Source organism: Haliaeetus albicilla, chromosome 23 (genome assembly GCF_947461875.1).
Source record: "Haliaeetus albicilla chromosome 23, bHalAlb1.1, whole genome shotgun sequence".
Classification (NCBI taxonomy): Eukaryota; Metazoa; Chordata; class Aves; order Accipitriformes; family Accipitridae; genus Haliaeetus; species Haliaeetus albicilla.
The window spans coordinates 12,779,680-12,800,986 of record NC_091505.1 but is presented as its reverse complement, the minus strand read 5'-3'; the positions used below and the strand labels follow the sequence as shown (position 1 = coordinate 12,800,986).

The following is a 21,307-nucleotide window of genomic DNA, read 5'->3' as shown; positions in this document are numbered from 1 at the left end:
TAAGTGCCTTAATGGCTTTTCTGCCACAGCACAAATCAACCCCAAATAAGTGTGGGTGCTGGGGGAAGGCTGTAAGTGGTTGCTGGGGCAGACCCAGGTAAGGGGAGGGCAGGGGTGGCCAGCAGTCTGGCTGGCACCCACAGGCAAAGGTCTGGCCCTGAGCAAGGGACAGTGAGCTCAGCAGGGGGGCCACAGTCTTCAGCTGCTGCTGGGGAGTGATGGCATGTTCATCCATGTTTTAAATGGTCCCATGGTTCAGCTGGGACTGAAAGACAACCACTGGCAGACACCAGCAGGGATTGGAGGATGTTGCCCTATGCTGAGCACACACAGACTTATCACACGTGGGCTCACCGCTGGCCATTGCTTTGGGGAAGCCTCAGGCACAGCACTGTGTCCATGCCAGGCAGCTGGGAAGCCCTGGGATGTGCACCGTGTCCCAGGGATGTGTTGGGGCAGAGTGGTTCCCCGGGGCTGGACAAGACTGACCAGGCAGGACCTTACCCACAGGCAGATGCCAGGAAGGTGTGAAACCCAACAGGCGGTGCTGCCTGTACCCAGCCCTCAGGGCTTTCTGCCAAAATAAGGCTCATCGGGGGCCTCCTTTTCCAGGAGGTGCCAATGGATCTGTGGCTTCAGAAAAGGCAGGGGTAAAGCTGGGCAGCCCCACTCTCCCACACATGCTCTGGTCCCATGTGGGGCCATGATGATGAGACAGGAGAGTGGAGGTGCAAAGAGGCACTGAATCACGGGCAGACACCTTGAGGCAGGCACATGCGTGTCACACCACAGCGTGAGGAAGGGAGCACATCCCACCGGAGCTGCCTGCTGGGGCAGAAACACTGCATTTTGCAGGAACATCTCAAGGCTGCTGATTTCCTCCAGGGAGCTTCTTGGCCCAGACCTCTGCAGCGCTAGAAATGCAACAGCATTTTCCTAATCAGCCAGCTCCATTAGTGTGGGGGACGCCAGCTCCCCATCAGTTTGTATGATGCAGTCTCTCAATTACTGTGCGCTAACCAGGGCTCCACCAAGAGCCTCATCAGGAGACAAACTTCGCAGTAGAGTTGGGGAAGAAATACAGATGCAAAGAAACACGGGTACCCCTGGCAGGGCTGGGCCACTGCGGGCGCAGAAACAGCACCTCTGGCTCAGCTGTTTTGGTACGGGGCAAAACTGCTCCTGAACAGATTAGCAAATTGGTGCTCAGAGGGCAGAGACACCCCTGTCCCCAGCCCCACAGGAGGGGACCCCCAGCTCAACCCCGTTACAGCCCATCACCGTCCCTGCAGGGGTTATTGATTTGCCAAGGCTCATCCTTGAGATGCAGGATGCACAAGGTGGAGCCATCCTCTGCGGGTTGCCATGGTGATGCAAAGCGCTGCCACCTCCCCATCCCTGTCCCAGCTGTGGGACAGCACAGTGCCCAGGCAGCAGGTTCCCCTTGGGGCAGGTTTGGTGCTCGGTGTGCCTCCCATTGCACACCTCTGGGGCACATCTCGCATCCTCTATCCGCCAGCACAGCCGCAAGCAAGTGCTCAGTGCTGGCTGGCCTCACTCCTGATACAGGGAGCTGCTGGAGCTGGAGAGTTGGGGGAAGGAGGTGCTGGGGTGAGCCAAGTGGTTTCTCTCCATTTCCCTTTCTTTCCTTTCTGTGCTTTTCTCTTCCCCTTTCTTGCCCTTCCCAGCCCTGTGGCTGGACCAGCTCTGCTTCCATCAGATGTGCATCAGCATTGCCAGGAGAAGAGCGGGCTTTGCAGAGCTGAGGATGGGGCCCAGGAAGACAAAATGCTCTCATGCACCAGAGAGCAATTTCTGTTTGAGCTGAGAGGGGAGGAAACGAGAGGCAAGCCATCGACTGGAAGAGAGGACAGCCAGGCTGCTGCAGGCCTGCCTGTGCTTTTTCCCTCCAGCTGGTTAACAAGGAGGGTTTCCTCCAGGAGTCCCCTCTCCTCATGTGCCCCAAAATCCAGACATGTCCTGGCCAGATGCGATCAGAGGAATGGATCCCACCCTCTGTATTGCATGGATGGCTTAGAGGGTGTCTGACCTGCGGAGCTGCACGCAGCTGCCCTGGGAGGGGCGGCCTGATGCCATGGGGCTGGAAGTGCCCTGGCAAAGCGAGGAGTGCAGACCCTCCTTCCTCCTCCAGCCAGAGGCAGGGGCAACACGCAGCCCAAGGTGACATCCCCCTCCTCAGCCCTGGGCTGTAGTGACATGGTGCAGTGCCTGCTCATGGGAGGGGGACACTGGGCTCCCAGGGGTGATGAATTATTCAGCATAGCCGCTGCCTCCCAGTTGCCTCACTCTGCTTAAGCCGCACTTCACGTATGCCTGAGCTGCAGCCATGGATGTACTCAGCACCTTCACATCAGGGAAATGGGAAAAATGCTTTGGTGGATGGATGGAGCCGATGTGGATCGCTCCTGTAATGCCAGAGGAGCAGACACTGCCAGCATATGTCTGGTTCACCCCCTGTGCCCAGCTTGGCATGGTCATTGAAGGTGCATGTGCAAGAAGCCAGGCTGCCTGGCCTGGGGCAGCGCTGCGTGGGATGGATCAGTGCAGTCAGGGAGCCCTCCTGCCCAGGGCTTCCTTGCCTTGGTTTTGCCTTCCCCTATCCTTAGTCTTTTCCCCATCTGGCCTGTGCTACCCTGGCTGGGGGGACCCATAAACACAGTGGACACGTGCCTGCTCCATGTCTTCTCATCCCTGGAACCTCTGTGCTCCCTCCCCTGCCCCACACAGCCCTTTGGGACCTCGCAGCTGAGGGCTACAGCGGTCCTGGGAGATGCTCTGCCAGTCCAGGTGTTCAGACGTGTGTGTATGCTCCCTCCGCTTTGGATATGTCTTTGCCCTCACAGTGGATACTGATGCTCCTGCATGCCTCTGATGCAGCCGTGGGCAGTGGGGGTTGTTAGCTTGCCTCCTGCACTTGCTGAGCATCCTGCTCGCACCAGGGCAGCTGCTGAGGCCCTGCATAAATGGCTAGGGTGCCATTGCCCTGCAAAGCCGTACTGTGCTCCTGTCTTTAGAAGCAAAATGGGAAAAAAATGTTTCAGCTCTGCAGCATGCTCTCAGGCTGTGCGAGAAATGCTTTCACGATAGTTGAAGATTCAATGCAAACTCAGCACAAAGGCTCCTGTAGCATAAAAAAGACATTTTTCTGAAAGCAAGAGCTGATTCATACCAACAGAGATGGCCGTTTATTTAGGAAAGCTTAAAACCTCAGAAACCTCTCACTCCTGTTGCATCTAATGGGGTTGTAAGCTCTGCTGTAACCTGCCTGTCCAGGGAAAATAACACATTTACAACACCGTCTCTCTAGTGTTGGTGTCTCAACAATCACAAATCCACAGCCAGAGAAAGTGTGGTGGTGAAATCAAATACGATTCAGCCACACCTGGACTTGCAGTCAGCATGGAAGGGCGCAGGAGCCAGCATGGTCCAGCTCCCAGCGCAGGCAGTACTGCTGGAGCCCAAGCAACCAAATTCTCCCTAAGCAAAATCAGAGGCTGCCTGTGCCTTCCTTAATTTAATCTATGTTGCAATGAATTAAACATGTTTTAATATCAAAAATGAAAGATCAAGGATCAGCAGTAATAAATCCTCCACACTCATTTTCTGTATTAAGCCGGTGTGTACCCAGGGCAAGCGCGATAATTAGAGTCATCTGGTGATTTATTTGGAGGAAGGAACTGAAGGCATTCAGATATTGGCATTCTCAGTCTTGGCACACGTTCATGCCCCAGTTCCCTGCCTACATTATAAATCCCTCCACGGTAGGGACCCTTCAGGGTGGGAACGCTGGTGGCAGCAGGACGCATGGGTCTGGTATGTGCAATGAGCCTCTAGTCCCGGGCGTTCTCTGCCAACATGAATCAAAGGGCACCCGATGGGCAGTGGGCTGAAAGGAAGGATGTATCTGGGATCAGAAGTGGCTTTTGCCTGTCCCAGGAGGACTATAGCTGCGTTCCCAGGGAGGTGGTGGAAGTAATATCACCCAGGAAGGCCCCTTCACTGAGGATGGGGAAGACGGCTGGCTCTGGTAGACCCCAAGAGAGGCTTGAGCTCATGCAAGCAGCTCTGGGATGAGGGGTTGTTAGTGTTCCTGAGCTTTCACCTCTTTGCCCCTCGCTCAAGTGCTCCTCACTTTTGACACAGGGACTCCCACCCTGGGGTGAGGATGCCGCCATCCTCAGCACTGTCCCCAGCCCCAGGAGCAGAGTGTTTTCCTGGGCGATTTCCCAGGCTCCGGCTCCAGCACAGCAAGGCCAGCAGTAGGCATCTGCATTTCAGGCATGCACTGCAGAGAGGAAGCCATGGTTACTCACGTATTTCTACTCTCAGCAGTCATTTTCAGAGTTGTTTGTAACTTTTTCCTGTCTTTTCACCTTTTTGCATAGGAGATGGCATTTTTTTCTCAGCATAGGTGTGAATTCTTGTGGGCAGTTTGTGCCTTTGTGAAGGCTAGAGAGGACTTCTCTTGCTGGGGAGATGTGACTGCAGGTTTTCCTCCCCAGCCACTCCAGCCTAGCAGCAGCAAGCAGAGGGGCTGTGAAGTGTGACAGGTATGCCTTGGGTGGTGGGTGGGCTTTTGGGCTGTCTGCTGAAAACCTGCAGATTCCGCAGCAGCTGGATGAGGCCATGGGCTTGAAAACATACAAAGGAGGAAGGGACCTTCAGCTCGACTTGCAAATATCTGGAAGCTTCATGCCAATGATTCCATGGCTCAGGGGCTGCCCCATCCCATGGCAGCCAGAAACTGCATGTGAGAGGCTTTGTAGATGCCTTTCAATTTTCCCCAGGAGGCACAATACCCTCTGGAAATTCACCCCACCTGTGTACAGACTTCAGATACTTTGTATTTTTCCTTCCCCCAAGCAGTAATCCATGGACACCCTGGGTCTGTCCATCATAAGCAGAAGTCCTTGCCCTGAAGAAAGTGGAGGCTTTTGCCTCCTCTTGACTTGGGAAAAAGGGGAACATCAGTAGCTACTCAAAGGCTGTGAAAGCACAAGGTCCATTGGTTCATGCAGTGGAAAGCATGGGGTTTGCGGGAAGCACGTGGCTGGCACTATTGCAGGTCCCAAGCAGGGGCATACATGTGCACTAATGTCACCGACATCGGGTCCCGAATGTTGAGGGGATCATACACCTCGTGCTTCAGGGCTTGTGGCAGTCTCTAATGCATAGAGGTCAAGACCAGAGTGCGGGTTGCTGGAGTGCAGAGGTTGCCAAGGCTGGCTTTGCCCTGCCAGGGCGGGCAGCGGGGTGCCAACCCCCCTGCCCCATCCCTGCTCCCACACAGCAGTGACCCTGTGCTCACCCCAGCACTGCAGCCCCAGCTCCTCCTGCAGCAGAACCGCTTGGCATCGCTCTTTTTCAATCAACGTTATAAATGCCCAGGGCTGGCGCAGGCTGTCACTGCCCCAGAGGGATCAGCACCAGGCTCCTGACATCCCAATTCCCACCAACACGAAACGCTGATGGTTCTCACTGTCCCACCATGTCTCATGATGTTTGTTCTTTCCTTCAGACTTCAGCCTCCAAAATCACAGGACTGCATGAGGAACTGAATTTTTAATGTATTCTTTAAGGATTAAATTTCAAGATCTCATAAACACCCACGGAGGCTTGGGGATACACACCTAGAAGCAGAGGATAAAAATCCAACAGCTGGTATTTAAAAATGAATGAATCGGGGTTTTCAAGACAATCTTGCTATATTTAAAAGCCTGATTCATGAAGGACTGCTGCTCGCTGCAAAAGCACTCCATGCTTGGTGTTGGTGCTGGCACGTGGTGTGAAACCCCAGCAGGGGTGCAGTGCAGATGCCCCACTGCCAGCAGCGAGGGCGTGAGCTGCTGTAAGTACTGGGGGGTCCAAATCCTTCAGGGGAGGGCTGGGATGGGGGTTACACACGGCACTGAAGGGTAATAAAATGGCATAATTCCTGCCAAGGGCAGATCACTGCAAAGGTTCATGGGGAAAAGCAAAATTTAGACCAAATGTTCTCAAGTCTCCTTGAGACACCGCATGGGAAAGCCAGAGCATCCCATCCTTTTGTGAACGGGAGGTCCACCCCTGAGCCATGTTGCTGGAGCACCTGGAGCTGGATGGTGCCAGGTCCTAAATTAACTCAAAACAAGGGGATTGTTCCTTTCCTTAAAGCAGTGGCAGCCCTAAAGAAGGTCCAGAGGATCCTTGCTTTTTGGACAATGCCTGCACAGCTCCCTGTGGTGACGTCCTGACTGCTGCTCAGAGGAGGGAGATGCTTTCCCTGCCCTCAAAGGACAGAGCTGGGAGAAACCTGTCGTGGTTTAATCACAGCCAGCAACCAAGCACCACGCAGCCACTCACTCCCTCCCCAGCTACCCAGTGGGATGGGGGAGAGAATTGAAAAAAAGTAAAACTCATGGGTTGAGATAAGAACAGTTTAGTAGGAAAGAAAGAAGAAAATAATAATAATAGTAGTAATAAAATGATAATAATAATAGAATTGGAATATACAAAACAAGTGATGCACAATGCAATTGCTCACCACTTGCTGACCGATGCCTAGTTAGACCCTGAGCTGCAATCCCTCCCAGCCCAACTCCTCCCAGTTTATATATCAGGCATGACATCACATGGTATGGAATACCCCGTTGGCCAGTTTGGGTCAGCTGTCCTGCCTGTGTTGTTTCCCAACTTCTTGTGCCCCTCCAGCCTTCTTGCTGGCTGGGCATGAGAAGCTGAAAAATCCTTGACTTAGTCTGAACAATACTTAGCAATGACTGAAGACATCAGTGTGTTATCAACATTCTTCTCATACTAAAGCCAAAACATAACACTGTAGCAGCTACTAGAAAGAAAATTAACTCTATCCCAGCTGAAACCAGGACACCTCCCGTGGCTGTCCAGTGGAAGAGACTATGTTTCTTCCATATTTAAAAATTCTCAATAATTTCCATGATGCGAGGAGCTGGGGCTTACTTCAGCCACTTGATATCACATGACTGATGCTTCCAGGGCTGGCAAAGGTGTGCATAGCTCTTAAACGTCCTGTCATTAAATCACAGCCTCCTTCAGCTTGTCTTGGTAGATCCAGGGCACTTGGCACTGGTAGGAACCCAAAGCAGAGCACTGCAGCAGCATGGAGAAAGAAGAGGAATATATTATTTTTAGCTGCAAAGCATTTGTTTTTTCCTCTTTTGCAGAGACGGGCTGAAAACAGTGAGAACAGCCTATTGCATTGAACTCCCCATCTAACACTTCAAACACTTGCCATCAAAATAGAAACTTATCTGAGATCTTACTAAAACATATGGGGTTGGGTTTGTCTTTCCAGCACGGAGGAGGTGAAGCCCTGGGCTGAGCAGAGCCAACTGGGGGGCAGCAGGGAGGGCGCCTGGCTGCTGCGCTTGGAGCAGCCACCGTGTTTGTCTGGGAGCATCTCTCTGCTTGTTACTTGACATGCTAAAATGGATAGAGGTGCCTCTTGATGTTCCCTTTGAATCACTCCTCTCTCTTACTTCTTGTCCTCAGGGTATTTTACTGGACTTCGTAATAAAGCTGGAGGGGGTGTAGAAGGGGAAAATTTCTTTGAGCTTATAGTATATGAGCTGAATCTTATCATCCGTCTGCCTCCTTTTTAGATTTACCCTGTAATCTTATTTACAAGCTGAATACCAAGTGCTGGAGTAATCAGGAGGTGATCGATAACTGAGAGAGGCTCCTTCTTGATCTGCAACAATCTAAAGTCAATCTGTTCACGTGCATGCAGGGGTGGAAGCTGCTTTTTGGGTGGAAAGGTGCTGTCGTGAGAGCCCAGCACAGTGCCCTTCATGCAGATCAAACCAGGGGTCTGACAAGCCCCAGTCCTCCTCCCAGGAGTCCTGCTTCCTGAGCCACCAGCCTTGCCATGAACTGAATCCTCAGAACAAGCCATGGTTTGGAGGTGGGATGGAGTCAAACCTTCCCCAGTGGGCATCCCCTTCCTCTGCCTTGAAGCAGGGCAGGGACACCACAGTCACCACCTCTCCTCCCACTCAGCTCTGTAAATCAGGAGCAACACTCCTGAAACACGGTGATGTGCTTCTGCTCGGGGAGGTTGGACCAGTCGCTGTTTCCACGGGAAGCTTAGGCTGGCATGCTGGGGAACGCTCCAGCCCCTGCCTGCTGCTAATTAGCACAACTGCTCTCCCCTGGGATCACTAATCTTATTGTTTCTTGCTGCCCTCTCTTTCGTATTCAGCTTTGCCTTTCATTTACCTGAGGATGCTGGCAACCCCAGGGCACTTTTAACTGAAAATAAAGAAATCTAATTTTTAAGAAGGGCTGCAGGAAGGATGGAAAGAAGACTTGTCACCTCTTTGTTAATCTGTAGTCCAGACCTGGCAAAAATCGGATGGCTAAATTCTGACGTTACCTCTCATGTGACCGCACCAAACAGAGGGGACTGGGACATGGATACTTGCCCAACCTGCCTGCCTGCTTCCTCCCCCTCAAGCTCCAATGCTGGCTGGGGGACAGTTGGGACAGTGCCTGCTGGGTCCCAGCCTGTTGCAGCCTCCCTCTCACTGCCTTCTCCTTACTCAGCAGTAGCATCCCCCCTAGCTCATCCATCATCCCGGATTAGCCATTAGTAAAGCCACCCATTTGCAGGGCTGCAGCTCAAATGAATTGTGTTAGTATTCCAGCTACCGCAATGAATGGCCTGACATCGAAACCATTTTGGATCGCAGGGAGAAAGCAATCAATTATTTCGTTCCCTTGCCTGCTGCCAGCACCGAGCACACAGGGCTGGAGCACACTCTGATCCCTTAATGGCATTTTGAAACCCTGGTCAAGAGAACGGTGCATTTTGTTTCACTCCACCCAAAAGGGTGCTCTCTGTCTGGCCCTGCCTGCCGGTCCCTGCGCCCCTCCTGTATCGCATAGGGTCCCTCCTGCTCCCTGCCCAGGGACACACACCCCTGCTCCCACAGAGACACCTCCTGCCACACTGCAGGTAGTCCAGCCTCCCAGGCAGGCAAGGGAAAAGCTAGTAATTATGTGCAAAAGGAAAAAACTTAATTGGAGTGCCCTGTATCTCAATTCACCCACCTAAGGCCATTGAGTTCCCAGCACCCCTGTGTGTCTCTTGCTTGCTTCCCCTATCTCATATATAAATATAGCAGCAGTAATTAGATGAGGGCTCTTTGCCCTCTCACTGGCATCTCATTCTGCATGGAGCACGCTCAGGCAGACAGCATGGCATGTGGTCCTCTGCAGACCCAGCCGGCCATGCTGGGCAGTTGGCTGTAGCGCATCTTCTGGACACATGCTCTCCTGCTGCAGCCTGAAACACTCCTCCCGCATGGGAAATGGTGTGAAATGGCTTCAGTCACCCACCAGCTCTGACATGATACAGCATGGCTGGACTTGCAAAGGGGCAAAGCATTCTCTCTGCTAGATGCAGGTCACTCAGGGTCAAAAGAGCAACCGGGGGCAATGGTGACATGTCTTGTTTTAAGGCACTGTGTTCTTCAAACACCGTCCCCCTGGACAGCCATCCCAAAGCCATGGTCATTGGAAGGGGATCAGCAGGAAGGACAATTTCTCTGCCCACTGCCTCAGTTTCTGCAGTGCTGGTGAGAGCATAGCTCTTGGTGGTAGAGCCAGTGTTCACTGAAGACATGTTGCAGCAGTTTCTGTTCCTGAGGCTGTGTGTAGAGAAACAACAGTCTGGGACATGCCAGGGCTGCTCCCGGTTCCCTTCAGCTTGTGTTAAATCCAAGGAATAATGATTTCAGGGCAAACAATCCCATTTCCTGGTTTACAACACTCATTTTCAGAAGAAGTCTCCAGCTCTTTGGGATCCTGAGCAGACACTTTCTCCCCTTGCTCTGCCTTTCACTCCCCATGAAAGAGAAATGCAGAGCTCATCTCACACTCACGTAGTAAAGGGGACTTCCAGCTACTCCCTCCTCTGCTCAGTGGCTATGTGCACCTTAATGACTTTATTTGTGCTTGGAAGACTTCTTCACTCTATAATGATGCAAAAAAGTGAAGGAAGTGTCATAACTGAGCTCAACAGCAAGGCAAATGCTATGGGACACAATGTTCTCCTTGATGCTGTGTTCCAACTCAGCTACAGCAGCAGGGCTGGAGGATAGCTTTCAAATCCTTCTGTGAACAGCATGATTGCACAGCTTTTCTCCACGCAGGTGTTGAGAAACAGACTGAATGGAAGGTACCAGCTAAATATAAGCTCTAATTTAAAAGATAAGTGATGGTAAGTGGTTTCATTGTTTGGGAGCAAGGACCTCCAAACTGTTCACTGGAAGAGGCATAGCCAGCCCCAGCAGAGCCAGTAATTAAAGGTAAATATAACCCAAAGCAGTTACTGCACTAATAAAGCAATGAATGGTGATTACTCTCCTGTGGTGGATTGGCCTTGGCTTGATGCCAGGTGCCCACTAAGCCACTCTATTACTCCCCTCCTCAGTAGGACAGGGGGGAAAAATAAAATGGAAAAAAACCCTCCTGGGTGAAGATAAAGGCAGTTTAATAAAGCAAAAGCTGTGCATGGAAGCAAAGGAAAACAAAAGATTTATTCTCTACTTCCCATCAGCAGGCCATGTCCAGCCACTTCCCGGGAAGTAGGGCTTCAGTAGGTGTAACAGCTGCTCTGGAAGACAAATGTCGTAATAACAAATGCCCCTACTCCTCCTCCTTTCTCTTAGCTTTTATTGCTCAGCAGATGTCCTATGGTATGGAATCTCCCTTTGGTCACCGTGGGTCAGCTGTCCTGGCTATGTCCCATGCCAAGATCTTGCCCACCCCCAGCCTACTGGTCAGGGGGGAATGTTGGAGAGACAGCCTTCATGCTGTGGGAGCACTGCTCAGCAGCAGCCAAAACACTGGTGTGTTATCAACACCTTTCTAGCTACCAATACAGAGCACAGCACTCTGAGGACTGCTAGGGGGAAAACTAACTCCATCTCAGCCAGACCCAACACAGCTCCTCCTGCTGTGACTGTAAAACCAGCACTTTTCAGTGGCTGGGCATCTGAGGGAATACCTGGCTGCAGTTGCACTGAAAACACTAATTGAAGAGGAAGATTTCTCTCCATCGTTGCTTATGGGACAGTGAGCCAGCCCAAGGAGCAACCATGTGGGAGGAGGAGAGAAATGCAGATGCTGCAGCTGGAAGGAGACCAGAAATCCAGTGCTGGCAGCCTCATCCACAGGCATTTTCCCCCAGGTGCCACCCAGAGAAAGTAATTTTTGCCCCAAAGGGGGAAAAAGGCTCACATCAGTGCCAGCTGAACAACACGGCAGCCTCCTAAAGATCTGTGTACCCTGGGAGGTCACTCCCCAGCCATCCCAATAGCCCATGGCAGGGCCCCATCTGATGAGCAGCAGCACTATTCAGCTGCCACCCACTTGCCCTTCACCAGTCCCGGCACCCCTACATGAAGAGCGATCCCCAGCCTCCTGGCTGAGAGGGAAAGCATTTCTTGAAGATGTAATCTTCACTGTGCTCACTCAGCCTTATCAGGTTTTGTAGTAGGCTGCAGTATTTAAATAAGGTGAACTGAAAAGATTTAAGAGGCAGCAGGAGGCCTCTTGAAGAGAATGAAAGGAATCATCTACAGCAATGGAGAGAAGAGACAGAGCCTGAACGGGTAAGGAAAGGAAAGCTCTGACAAGCAGTGAGCCGCGGCACTAGTTATATGCAGCACAGGGCATGTTGTGCACGTGTTTCATGTGCCAGAGTTGTGCTGGCAGCGATGGGAGTCCCGTGGCTTGGCGCAAGCAGAGTGCGTCTGCCTGCGGTGTTAGCCTGCCTCCTTCAAAGATGATCTTCCACCCCATCTGCAGTTCAGGAGTCCACACAGGTCCTAAGGTACTTGAGTGAGTGGGATTGTTGCTGGCAACTCTGCTTCACGACATGTGGTGCTCTACTTTAAAGCCAATCAGTTTTGACACAGGGATAGCTTCTTTACACGGGGTGAGAAACACCTCATCAGTTGCAGTGGGTACGTGTCCCCAGGCATGACAGGACCTCGGTACTCACAAGCCTGAGGTCCCTAGACCTCTGCTAGCCCTCTTCTACAGAAGGTAGCAGTGCTGTCCCTGTTTCACAGCTGGGGAAACTGAGGCACCAGGATAAAAAAAAGAAAACCTCAAAAGTGAGATCAAAGGAGTCTAGAGCAGCAAAGGGACAAAACACATAAAATCAGTTACAGCACCAGGGATGCTCCCAGCAGGCATCAACAGCCCACAGCTCCAGAGCAGCTGTAGCACGCAATGGGTCTGAACGCACTGCTGGATGTCTGTCACACACCCAGTGGTGGCTGTGACCTGCTGACAAGCAGAATCCAGGGGAAAGGAACGCTGTTGGGGCTGCTGTGGCATGCCTAGCTCCAACCCCAGCCACCACAGGGAAGCAGCAACCTCCAGCCACCAGCATTTTCTCACCTCAGCCCTGCTCCCCTCCCTGGGCTCTCCAGGGGACGGGGCACTGCCTTGGTGCTCTGGCCACACAGGGCATTGGGTTGCTACCTTGGAGAACAGGAATGACTGCTCACCCCTGGCCTAGGCGATTTTCAAACACAAGCATCACCTCAGTCCCTCCCATCCCAAGGTACATAAAGAGGCTGAAACAATTTGAAAGCCAAAGCAGATACCATGAAGCCTGGATAGCAGGTAGATACCTCTGTAGGCATCTAGATCCCCTTGAAAATTTGAAACTAGCTTGCAAGTGGGATTAGGGTCTTAAGAGTGTATAAGCAGCTTGAACAGAGCAGCTTGCCCAAGGGATGCTTGCAGCCAAGGCAGGAGCTGGACGCAGATGTAGCAAATCCCAGATGTATGCACTAGCCTCAAGCTTCCCTCCCAGCCTGTGGGGCTTTGCAACCCCCTCCCCCCTGTTCTCAGCCACAGTTTGCCTTCTCTCCCCTCCCTGCAACAAAGCTGTATCCTGACATCAGCAAAACTAAGTACCTGTCCCGGAGAAGAAAGCAAGATTGATTTGAGTCCAAATGCTGCCAAATGCATAAAGCCAACACACCAGCAAAAATAAGGCAGGCAATTTTATCCTACTTGCTTTCAGCAATAGTGACATTAGGTGTTATTTGATAAAAGAGAAGAGCCAATTTTTCCAAACTGAAGGGCAATTATTTAAACCTGTGTCTTTAGAGGATCTGGAAGCAGTTCAGAACAGGAGTGCTGGGGAACAGCTTCTGATTCAGGATTGTGTTTATTGAGGGCCCAACACATTTCATGATGGTTTCACCCTAGTCCAGACTTTCCATTTAAAGAAAACCTCAGGCAAGCTTTCCAAAAGCAACATTGTCCTGACTCCTGTCTGCCATCTATAACTATCAGCTGGATCAGTGCTAAAAGCCAGTGCTGAAAGGTTTTGCAAACTCCATATTTCCAGCTAGGAGCAAAGGAAGAGTCCTGTTCATCTTGCCACACGTGAGCTCTGGAGCTCCAGCCTAATAACATAAATGTCAGTCACTGAACCTCCAGCCAGTCTTTGTGGGCGTCTCTGGCACAGTAATGCATTGCCAAGATCGTGAAATATTAAATGAGGCGTTAGAGTCAAAAGAACAAAATTACACATCTGAAGGCCATTTTCCAATACCCTCAGGGTTTGGCTCTGACTGCCTGTGACGTAAATGGGTATGGATTTATGGCAAACCTGCCCCAGCACGGGTGCCAGCGCTGGCGGGGAACAGGAGGCGGCTCCTGCTCACTCCCTGAGAGCCCGCATCTCATGCCTGCTGGAGGCAAGTGCAGACCCACAAACTCCAGCCCTGTGCTAAGTGTGCTGCTGCTCTGCCCTTTGCTAATGCCAGGTCCCTGGTGATGCTCAGAGCCCCCTCCAGCTCCCTCCCATTTCAAACAGGACATGGGGCTTTCAGGGCTCAGAGCTCCCCACAAAGCCTGCGGCAGAGGAGGATGATGGATGAAGGCTCCCCAGTGCCAGACTACTGCTTTCCCCATTAGTCCATTCCATTTTGCCACAGGAAGAGCCAGCAAGCCTCAGCGCTATAGGTGCATATGAAAAGCCCCAGCCAGTGCCTTGGTACATCTGCTGGCACCAAAGCGCTTTGCAAGATTGAGCTTCATAGACCTGATCTGCCAGAAATGAAATAAGGAGCCTCTGCCAGAACAGCAGAGACATCCTGGAGAGCAGGCAGGAAAACAGAGCAGGTACAGAGGGGAGAGATGCTGAGATACTGCAGGCAAGGAAATCCAATTCCTTGTTAAATTGGAAAAAGTCAGGGCTTTGAAGATAATGCTGATAAGGTAACATCACTCAAACAGAGATGAAGCTGCAGGTTGGAGATGCAGAATGGCACTCGTGCACACATGGGCATGTAGAGGAAGATGTTTGAGAGAGTCCATAAGTGTAATACTGGAGAATATGGAAATTAATACAGAAAACAGCCTGGGAAATTCAAACAACCAGTGCCATGCAATGGGCTGAAAGCATCTCGAGTGCTCTGCAGCTACACAAGGGAGATGTGATGCCCAAGACATGGGGAGCAGCTGTTAGGACCACTCACATTCTGAGGCTTTTTAGGAGCTATTTTTGCAATTCTAGGCAGCTATTATGCAGGATGTTCAGCCCCCACCATTCCCCAGAGAGGCTCATCCTTTTCTCTTGGCATAACCTTTCCATTTGTTTGAGGTGGAAGACAGAGGCCTGGATCACACAGCCATCAGGAAGGCAGGTCTCCTGGCCTCAGATCTTCAGCCAGCTCCTTGCAGCAGCAGAACACAAGGACACCTAGAAGCAGGTCTCCAATCTCATCCCAGGGGATGAGGGCAGGAGGGAGCTGCACTCCTCTGTACATGAACTGCACCAGCCCTGCAGGTGCTGCTCCAGCACTGCCCCATCACTCCCATCCTACAACACTGTTATTCACAATACCCACCCCCCCCGCCATGTTGTTACGGTGACAGCATGGAGCCATTATCCATCAGCATCCTGGCAGAGAGCTGGGACCTGTAATTAGTCTGCTCTGTGAAGTCTCTCGGGTGCTTTGGCTGGGTACAGTGTTGGTCATGCCCTTGAGTGCCATGTGAAGCTGCCTGCCCTGGCACTGCAGCCTCCTGGCCAGCACAGCTGTTCAGCCCCAGCTTTGTGTTGGAGCCAGCTCCATCAGCAGCCTTGTGGGACCAGGGAAGTCCTGTGCTGAGGAGCATGAAGGCACATCCATGCCTGCAGCCAAGCACCCCAGACTCAAAGGGCTTGAACCTCACCAGGAGGATCTGGTGGAGTCAGTGCTCACCGAAGCTGGATAAGATCTGGTATGTTGTGAAGGAAACTACCTCTCCTTCAGAAGGAGAGGGAGGGATGTGTGCAAAGTGGGACTGAGAATTGACAACCACAGGAGGTTCTGCCACCTCCAAACTCCAACTGCTCCCAACACACTAGCAAGGATGAAAGCGCCAAAATCTCTGTTAATGAGGAACATGGCAGATGAAGACCATTTTTGCAAAAAAATATTTAAAGCACAACTATTTCACCACTTAAACCCCCTACATCTGTGTTGAACCAAGATCCCTTGATACTCCTGGTCTCTAGGTCAGAGCATTTTACCTGAAGTCACCAAAAAATTGCCATTTAACATCCAAACCCTGACCTCTACTTCCTCTCCTATGCCCCAATGAGTCCATAAAGCTTACCATGCTGCACTTACATCATGGCAGACAGGTGAGTGGGCAGGCACAGGGAGGGGTGCAGGGGGCCAAGCAGACAAAAGGATTCCCTGGGATCACCAGTCACCAAGGATTGAGCAAGTGCTGTCTCAGCAACTTGGACCCCACAGGGTTCCACAGTGCCAGGGATGCTATCCCAGCAGGAAAGTCTATCTGATACATGACACCAAGAAACCCACCTCAGAGATCTCTGCCTTGCATGCTGCTGTCTCTTGGAAAGGCGATACCTCAACCTGCAAGTCTCAGGAGCTACTGCTCTCAAAGCTGCAAGGACAGGGGCTTTAACATAGCATAAATATTAAGTAAAGACATTTACAAAGTGCAGCATAGACATTAAGTACAAAGCCCAGGGCTGGATGTGGCATTCAGAGTCCTGGGCTGCTGCAGAACATGTGTGTTACAGCTTGAGCTCTGCTAACAGAAGAAGAGGCTGTGGGTGAAGAGCTCCCACTGGGACAGGCAGGGCTATTTCCAGTCCACCTGTCACAGCTCTAAACTGGTGCTGCAGGTCTTAATTCAACCAAGGGAGCTCATATGGTTGAAGGGAAGGAAAGATTTAAGTACCCTTCTTAATCATAAGCCCCATGAGTCAAGAGACAAGGGCTCTTGATGATGTTGAAAGTGAGGGGAAACCAATGATAGTGGCAGGATCTTGGGACAGGAGATCCAGGCTTCCCTGGACAGAGGCAGCAGCTGTCCTTGCCTTAGGGAGGCAGGAAAGCCTGTTCTAGTATTGCATGCATACAACATGGGAATTTCGAAGGGGCTTAAGGGCATAGAGGTCCATGTCTTCCTAATGCTAACTCTTCTCATCCTACTTCTCCCAGAAATGAATCAGGAACAAAACCCAAACAGCTATTCTGTTTGCCCAGGTGAATTTACCACCAGAGCTGGTGAGCTGTGCCCTGCAGTCCTGTCTCAGCCCCTACATGGCCTGTGAGCAGCCCTTAGCAACTGTCTCGCTAACTATATGCGGTCTTAACTACAGGCTCATGTTGTGCAACTGGTCCTTTTGGTTTCTGCCAAGTATCTCTTAGGACGGATTCCTTCACTCACAAAACCCTCACAAGTATTTTTGACACTAGCTCTCCTGCAGAATTACTTCTGCATAAATAGTCACTGTTCTCTGCTTGCAAGTATTTTTGTGCCTGGAAACTTATTGACTGAAGGAAATATCCCCCCTGCAGCCTCGACACCTGTCCCTGAACTTGAGAGCACCATTTCTGAACAGTCCCAGACTTTCCCCAGCCTAATTAGGGCTGTCTGAGTAAAACCAGTCCTTCCCTGTGTGGCCAGATGCTGCGTTGTGCCACTAGCCTAGAGAGAAAGCAAGCAACTGAGGCTGTACTGACAGAATTCCTAATGGAATAATTAAACTCAAATAATTCAATTATCATTGCAATTGAGTAATTGCATTTAGAGCATTGCTGTAATTGAGCAATATTTGTATTGTCCCAGCAATGAGGATAGGCACAGTCTTCTTTCAACAGGCAGAGGGAGACAGATGGCGCTAATGAAGGGCAGAAGATAAATGTGAGGTCACTAGATTAAGTGCTCTTCCTTTTTTGGCTAGAGAAGAAAGTCCAGCCACTGTGATCCTGCTGCCTTTAAAAGCCTAAGTAACAGAAATAGAAGAGACTCTGCAGGACTGCAGGAGTCTGCTTTACCATTAATTACTTTTTATTGAAAGCTCACAGCCCGCTTGGCATTGCATCAACAAGAAGGCAGCTGTGGTCCCTGCCCAGCTAGTCCGTTATCTTATTTGAACGCTGCTTCCGAGTTCAGATGTCACTAGCAAATGGGGAGCTAAGACTTCAGGAGGAATTTCTGCCTCCCTTAGCAACCTGAATGAGCCTGCAGCAAGTGTCAGGCCAGAAGTCAGGAGACCAGATCTCAGTAAGATAAAACAGAGACAGAAAAATAAAACATTGTTTTAGGATGCCTCACTTGTGCTAGGTGTAGCTGCAACTTGAGAGTCTGCAAGACTGAGACCAGTGAGAATGCTCTGGGTCAGTGAAGATGGCAGTTAACTTACCACCCATGCCACCCCCACTTGCACTGCAGCCCAGTTCTGGAGAAGAGTGTCCAAACTGGCCACCCCATTATCTGTAAAGTTTGGCCCAAGTAAATCCACTTCCTCTTCTTTCCCTTAGAAGAGAAAAAAACCCAACAACAACAAAAAAAGGTGGTATTGCAGTGAATGTAAAAGCCAGTATCTCCTCTTTACCTGTTACTACAGGGGCTTCAGGTGCTGGGTTTTTGTCTTTCCCTTGAGGATCAAGTTGATGATCAGCCTTGGAAGTACAGGCACTTGGGTTTTCAAGGATTAGCCCCTTACCAAAAAAGAGCTGCAGCTTATAGCTTTCTTGCCTGTATTTGGGTGTTTCCTGGGAACTTAACTTTATCATGTAGCCTAAGGTGCTGGGAATGGAAAGGTTAACAGCATGGTTAACCCCTTCAAGTCTGTGAAGTCACTGCAAGCATGATGTACATCACCTCTATCTACTCTGATCTGGGTTCTTCACAGCTCTGTTACAGTACCATGAATCTCCCTCCTTCTTCCTCTCCCCAAGCAATTTCAGTTTTGTTTCCCCACTCCCAGAGCTCTCTATGCAATTTAAATTTGTGTGGCAGACTTCAATTTTTTTTTTTTTTTTCTTTTTTAAGAAAGAGGCAGCTGATACTATTGTGCTGTTTGCAGCTCCTCTCCCCTCCCATTCTAGGCAACTGCTGAGCTCAGTGGTTAATTACTATGAGACCTCTACACTTTTATCAGTGTTGGCTGGAATGATGTTTTTTTACGCCTTGCGTATCAACAAGCAACTAGATGGAAAATAAACCTACTGATGCTCCCACCATCAGGGAAACCAGCATGCTGATTCAGGCTCTATCAGGCATCTGAATCCATGTGGATGACAGGCACATCCTGGTCCGCAAGAGCTCTGATCACCAAGGCCCATATTAGGTTCTGCTATGTCCACTGCAAGACAAATCCATAGAAAATAGGCTTTGTTAACTCAGCTCATTGATCTCATTTGGGGCAAGTTGTCCACACATGCAAAGTTGACTCAATTTAACTGTACTTGAAATACATTTTGAAGGCCTTTTCCCAGGCACTTATAGCCAGGAAGGAGCACGGGACCCTCTCTGGGTGGAAGAGCATTGCTAACAACCCCAGGGTCTTTTCCAGCCTGTGACTTGGGAGGGCAGCTGGCCATGGGCTGCCTGCATCTCAATCCCCATGCTGCCACCTGGGTTTGCAGAAAGGGAAAACAGAAGCAGGTCTGTTCCTTTGGACACTGAATGTCTTGCTCCAGACCCAGGGCAGAGTAAGCCACAGAACTGAGTTCTGGCTCCTTTTTCTTCAAGACACACAGCAACGCAAGTATGAGGGGACAAACATGTCCTTGTGACTGGAAAGCCACATGATGGTGATGAGTCTGGATCTGACTCATAGCCCAAGTGATGCTGTAATATACCACCACTGGCCTGCTCTGCCTGCCCGAGCACTGAGGCAGAGCTTTAGCATTCATGTCCGTATTTACTCTAGGACCCCATTTTCCCACCACAAAAGCAATCCCAAATCTAGGGGGAGAGTCATCCTTGCTTACTGTAGCAGCTTGTCTTCCGATTAAGATCTTGCACACAAACTCATTCCCAGCTCTCTCAGGGAAATATTACCAGTGTTTCTCACTGGGCTTGGGCTTTCTGTGTGCTTTGGTTTTATCAGGTGTTTGAGTAAGAACAACTAGCATTAGCATGCTCCAGGAAATCCCGATGTGCAACTCCAATAAGGCCAGACATGCACAGTGGCATTGTCATAAGAACAACCCTAGTAGCGCTCTCTCTGCACACTCCCTTTGAAAGCGGGGACTGCATTAACAACAAAAGCAGCAAAATCCCTGCAGTGGCACTGTTTTACACTGAGGCAGGTCACCTGAGCTGACATACTTCCAATAAAGTAAAAATCTCTGCAGGTTTGATGAACCCTGCCCTAGACTTGGAGGGTAGCATGGTCTCATTGCCTCAGGAAGAGGCAGATTCTCATCAAGAGCTGTATACTACAATGGCTGATTCCTAAACTCACTAAATGCAAACAAGAGTTGGGTTGTTGCAGCATATTGCATGTTTGCTGGAAAAGTATATGTTTGGGGGTTTCAAAGCTGTATTCTGGCTTCTGTAGGTGGGAATGCAGTTGCCATTAGTCCCTGTTTGTGCCAGTAGTCCGTAGTTAATATGCTTGCTCAGAAAGTGGGTAGATAGATACTGGAACTTTTTTTTGAATAAACAAATGAGTAAAAAGAGTGCTGTTGTCTGTGTGTATATGTATACGTGAGACATATAGCTCAACATCAGCAGGCAACAGTGCACATACACCTCCCATCTCTCTGACTACCCTGTTGCACACTAGCTGGTGGAAAAGCAGTTGCTACCAGTCTCAAGAGTCCAGCCTCCAAATTCCCTTGCTTTTCTTGAAGGAACCTCAAACCAGCTGATTTTCCTTCAGACCAAAAGAAGTATTTCAAGTTGTGGGAAACAGCAGAAAATTTCTTTTGGTAAGGAAAGAGGAATTCATATTCTCCCCCCATCCTTGATCCAAGTTGAATTTTTCAGTTGTGCCACTGGTCTTGAAGAGTGGGGGGTGGGAAATAATTATTTGCAAAGCTCAATTTACTGTCTGATGACTTGTTTAATATCAGCCAGCGAATAGCCCATTTGTACTTGGAAAGGCATCCAGGTCCCAAAAGCCACAGGCGCTGTCATCTGTCAGAGTCAACAGCAAGTGCCAGAAGCTGGCTGTGTGATGAGGAATAAGATGCTCTCCATCCCTTCAAGAACACCTCAAGATCAGTGGGCCACTTCTTTTGTCTTTGCTACAGACCCATTCTGCAGCCTTGGGAGAGTTGGCCTCCCCAGCCCAAAGGCAGGACTTGGCTGTTCTACAGCTTCCAAAAGTAAAATCTCCACTGCACAGAAGAAAGTGATGCCGAGTTTGGGAGAGACCAAGCAGCATGGCTCTCTGGTGGCATGATGCAGTATGCCAGCTTTCATTTCACTGGGCACCACACACTCTGGAGAAGGAGAAGCTGTCACCCAGCAGCACTTGAATGCTCTGCAACCTCCTAAGCCAGGGAACTCACTTTCTGAAGATGGGTTTAATATGGCACACCCTCTTCCCCCTCCTGTCCTCTGCAGTGATATCTCCTGCCTCTGTGCCCACAAATCTGGCATTAAGTTTCTCCATCTCCTAGCACTAAGCAAGCTGATCACACATGCTGCATCAAGGCTCACATGCAGGGGACAACTGTCTCCCCCATCATAAGTTCCAGTGTTGTATCATGTTAAAGGTACACAGTACACCCTTTCTTCCCCCCCTATTTGACTGACAGTGTTTATTTTATAAAGATCAAAACACCACTGCAGGGCTGTTGATCTGTGGGGGCTGAATAGCATGGTGCACAGTAGGCCTATGAGTTAACTTGTTCTCAGTAGATATTCTCCATACAGAGGCCTCAAGTCCCACCAGCTCAAGTGTCCACATCATGTAATGCTTATCACGGAAGCAGCCTTCTCCATTAATCTCTTGGCAGCACCC

The 21,307-nt window shown here is 50.4% G+C and overlaps 1 long non-coding RNA gene across 1 annotated transcript; it reads right to left on the bottom strand.

Moving 5' to 3' along the window:
* Positions 1-6,423: 6,423 nt before the first annotated feature.
* Positions 6,424-20,495, bottom strand: LOC138690722 (uncharacterized). Its single transcript, XR_011329495.1, has 2 exons — positions 18,556-20,495; positions 6,424-7,128 (listed from the first exon to the last, which is right to left on the bottom strand). It is a non-coding gene; the product is annotated as an uncharacterized lncRNA (long non-coding RNA).
* Between the last annotated feature and the right edge of the window lie 812 nt (positions 20,496-21,307).